The sequence below is a fragment of the Scylla paramamosain genome, chromosome 3 (assembly GCF_035594125.1).
Source record: "Scylla paramamosain isolate STU-SP2022 chromosome 3, ASM3559412v1, whole genome shotgun sequence".
NCBI lineage: Eukaryota > Metazoa > Arthropoda > Malacostraca > Decapoda > Portunidae > Scylla > Scylla paramamosain.
Window position 1 is genome coordinate 29,493,022 of NC_087153.1, and position 5,000 is coordinate 29,498,021.

Below are 5,000 nucleotides of genomic sequence, written 5' to 3' on the forward strand. Positions count from 1 at the left end.
AAAAAAAAAAACGATAAAAAAAATGTTTATACTGACTCTAAAAATGAGGATAGGAATTTTTTTTTTCTTTTTGAGCAAAAGAAAATATTCGAGAAATTGTAATACAAAATCAATGTCTGAAGCTTTATTGGTGATTATGCGAAAAAAAATAAACAAAAGAAAATAATAAGTTGACTGAGTGACTGGAGTAAAGTATACTAGCAACAATTATAGTGATTACAAAACTCATAACAACAATAGCAACAATAAAACAATGACAGCAAGATTTAACAAGAGTTGGTGATTATGGAAAAAAAAAAAAAATACACAGACACAGAAAAGAAATATAAAATAAGAGGTTGAACGAGTGACAATGGAGGAAAGCAATAATAGCAAAATGTTAGTGGTTACAAAACTCATAACAATAGCAATAATTACAATAACAATAAGAATAACAAGTGGCTAAAAAATAAGATCTGTAGGTGATGGGGAAAAAAAGAGTGCCTAGGTGAAATATTTGAGATCTCTGAGTGACATGTGTTGAAGAGTGGAGAGAACTATATGAAGAGAGTCGTGTCCTGTGCATGTTTTCTCTGCTTTCTTCTGTCTTTGCATCTTATTTCCTCTTCTTCAGATCATATGGCCTTGCAGTGCTTTTTTCTTGTCATGTTTTGTACTATATACCTCTATCCTTGTGTCTGTTAGCCTCTCTCTCTCTCTCTCTCTCTCTCTCTCTCTCTCTCTCTCTCTCTCTCTCTCTCTCTCTCTCTCTCTCTCTCTCTCTCTCTCTAACTTTTATAACTTCGGCGTTAATTAGTTTACATAAAGAGTTAGCGTATGTCAGCGAGCTATTTATAGGAGAGGCTGTCACTGCTACTATACTACTGCCTCTGGTAGGGAGACATCACGTTCGGTGGTCAGCTCTCCTATCCATAACTGACTTTTTCATACGTCGCTCTCCTCTTTCTTACCTTCCCAGATGATAAAATTGTGTTGGGTGCATTTACACCTAAGGGAAATATTATGACAGATTTCGGTAATTTTCACTCGTGAGATACTGTGACTTGTATTCTTAACCACTTTATGGGTCTTACAACAAATGTTTTCAAAGGGCATACCTAAGATTAGTCGGACTTTCATTAGTGTTTTAAACCTTTAAATTGTAGAGTCTATGTGTAACTATAGATATAAAAAAGGAAAACCCGTAGAAATACCTAATAACGTCCTGTCCACCTCTCTCTGTACCTGTCATGCTTAAGCCCACTACTGTACACAATTTCATGTATGGTTATTCAGACCATATTTCATAAAAAAAAAAAATAGAACTGTAATGAATGAATGACTAAGGATGCTGCCTGATCCAGTGATTACGCCATATATCATCCTACATTTGATGAATTTCCTTTTGACATTAAGATTAAATTAAATGACGCAGAGGTAGTGAAGGAAATGTATAATCTACGTACCTGACCAACCACGTTTCAGTTACCAAAGATCTTGTGCAGGGTGGTCTCGCACGAGTTAGTAAAAGAATTAAATAAAAAATGAATAAATAAAAGAATGAACAAATAGTTGTTCTTGAGGCGTAGCACAACTCAAGGTCGCCCCGCATTGTGCTGAGTCACGTTCGGTTGTGGAGGCGAAAATTAACACGAAGGCAGCTTTTTTTTATAGTTCAACTGCTTTGGGAACTGCAAGAGGAGGAGGAGGAAAAGCGTGTCGCAGCTCCAAAGAATTCTAGGTAATGAAGAGAGAGAGAGAGAGAGAGAGAGAGAGAGAGAGAGAGAGAGAGAGAGAGAGAGAGAGAGAGAGAGAGAGAGAGAGAGAGAGAGAGAGAGAGAGAATGAGTGTGAGTGAGTGAGTGAGTGAGTGAGTGAGTGAGTGAGTGAGTGAGTGAGTGAGTGAGTTAGGTGACTGACAGACTGACTGTGTGTGTGTGTGTGTGTGTGTGTGTGTGTGTGTGTGTGTGTGTGTGTGTGTGTGTGTGTGTGTGTGTGTGTGTGTGTGTGTGTGCATTTGCGCGCGCGCGAGGGCGTGCGCTCAGCTCTCAGACATGCTTCCAATTCATGCCTCCTCTTCAATTCTCTCTCTCTCTCTCTCTCTCTCTCTCTCTCTCTCTCTCTCTCTCTCTCTCTCTCTCTCTCTCTCTCTCTATTGCAGGCTATATATGATTCAATCTCAAATGGACAGACAGGCTTCGAAGATGGAATATCCTGGAGACGAGAGGTACTGGGGACGAGTGACTTCAACACCCAGGGTTTGGGGAGGAGGGTTGGAGGACTGAAGGTCTGGGGAAAGTCAGACTTATGGCAGGAGAGGTTCTGGGAATAGGTTCTGAGGATGGTGGCACTTTATTCATTTATTTATTTACTTATTTACGTTTTTGTTATGAGAGGTTCTAGTTTCTTTCATGGCGTCAAAATCCAGAAAGAGACTAAGAGTGCAAAGGAATGAAAGCGTGTGGGACTTGAAAAAGTTCCGAGCACGGAGATGTTCTAGCCAAACACAATCCTGGCGAGAACGAAAGGACCTTAACGCTGAGAGGTCCTTCACAAAAGATGCCAAGGGAAAGAAATCCTACACAAAAGGTCGTGAGCAAGGCCTCCTCAAAAGAGGGACGGAAAGGACGGCATCCTACGTAAGAGATCCTTGTAAAGATAAGGACTCACTCGAGGGATCCTTAAGTATATACATGGAAAACAAGTTATGAGCGAGACGGATGTGAAATATATTCCTTTCTTTACAGCTCCGTGGCGGACGATACCAGAGTGTGTGTGTGTGTGTGTGTGTGTGTGTGTGTGTGTGTGTGTGTGTGTGTGTGTGTGTGTGTGTGTGTGTGTGTGTGTGAGTGTGTGTGAGTGTGTGTGTGTGTGTGTGTGTGTGTGTGTGTGTGTGTGTGTGTGTGTGTGTGTGTGTGTGTAGGTAGACACATATAGTTAAATAGATTATGAGAGAGAGAGAGAGAGAGAGAGAGAGAGAGAGAGAGAGAGAGAGAGAGAGAGAGAGAGAGAGAGAGAGAGAGAGAGAGAGAGAGAGAGAGAGAGAGAGAGAGAGAGAGAGAGAGAGCAACGCCGTGACTCTATCTCCCTTTAAGCAGTCTTCCTCCTCCTCCTCCTCCTCCTCCTCTACCACCACCAACCACCACCACCACTACCACCACACCACCGCAGACCTCTTCCTCCACCACTGTCAATATCGTCCCTACCACCCTCCCTACCACACGAGCACCACTAACACACTGACACCATAACCACCACCACTAAAACCACCACAACCACTACCACCACCACCACCAATACTATCAAGCTAATAGTGACTCGTAATAACCTCAAGTATATTCATTAGAAAAATATGTACCCAAAAATTTGAATCCAGCCAGACGAGGAGGGGAGAGAGGGAGAGGGAGAGAGAGAGAGGGCATCAGCACGGAGGTGAGCAAAGTTAAGTAGTGGAAGGGAGACCATTATGAAGTCGTACACAGGTAAAAGTATCAGTGGGGAGCGAGTGGATATTGCCCCCCAGAAGCGTACAATTAAATGCAGTACCAGTGAACGACTACACTCAGTACACAGCGGCGGTGGAGCAGCGAGCACAGATGGCAGAGGGGTACTGTAGCAGTGTAGTAGTGTGTTCTTCATTAGGTACCTACTACACGTGTTAGCAATGTGAAGGTTAAAGTGTTTTGGTATTACGCTGGGATCGATCGTGTTCAATTTTGTCATCGTTATTTTCAGTCAGGTTATATTTGTGATACGCACGTTTTATATATAAATATATATATATATATATATATATATATATATATATATATATATATATATATATATATATATATATATATATATATATATATATATATATATTTTTTTTTTTTTTTTTTTTTCTGGCAGAGTGATTCTGATGACCGTGTTCCACCATTAAAGGGATAAATATAAATGTGGGGAAGGCGTGTAGTTAACTTTGATGTATTTTTTTTCAAATTAGGAGGTATTTCTGCTTGGATTTATGTATAGTTTCATTCTCTTCTATTTAATTGGTACATGCAGTGAGTTTTTTTTTTTCTGGGACGAAAGTCCTTATACATGAAAAAATCTTCCTTAGTCAAGTAAATTAGGCGTTTTATATTATTTTAATGAATAAATGACATTATCTCACAAGCGTTATCGATTTCCACCAACAAATAGACTTGTCTGTATCTATTTCTTTCAATTAATCGAATTTAACGAACCAATTTGCTAACAATTTCCTTAAGAACTAAATATAAATACAGGCAGTTGTGTGACATTGACATGAAAGATGCATAACTTTATACTAAAATTTTCTTTACCGAGTCTTGCTATTGACTTATACGACATATCTATTTTAATATTGTAATTTATTCACCTAACTGGAGTGTGGTTTGTCCATCTACATGAGGCTGCTGTAAGTGGCCAGTAGATACATGCACCTTTAAAATTTCTTATCCAGCAGCAGTTCTGGGTCAATAAGAGACTCCTGCACAACCTTTCCCAACCCAGTGCTTCCTTAGCTTAGCACCAGGAGCACCGCCAAGTGCCAAGCCTCCCTCCCTTTCATACAGGTTTGTAATAGTGATGCTTCTTGAAGAGTACGGAAGCCTGTAATACCGAGGAGAGGTGATTGCATACTATTCCTACTAACACTATTACTACTTCTATTACCATTGCTGCTGCTGCTACCATTACTACTACAACGACTATTATTATTACTATTACTATTACTACTATTACTATTACTACTGTTACCACTACTGCTGTTGGTGTTGATGCTGCTATTGTTGCTAATGTTCAGTTGGATATGATGTTTTTAGGAGGTTAAGAAAGCCTGCAATATCATGGATAGGTCATTATTATGTTTTACTTCTACTACTGCTACTGCTACTACTACTACTACTACTACTACTACTACTACTACTACTACTACTACTAACACCTCTACTACTGCTGCTGCTGCTGCTGATGCTGATTCTGCTAATGCTATTTCTGTTACTACTACTACTACTA

At 39.8% G+C, this 5,000-nt stretch overlaps 1 protein-coding gene across 12 annotated transcripts in view; it reads right to left on the minus strand.

The window, feature by feature from the left end:
- Positions 1 to 5,000, minus strand: part of LOC135093364 (cubilin-like) — a 204,816-nt gene that overhangs the window by 104,912 nt on the left and 94,904 nt on the right. The window lies entirely within an intron of this gene.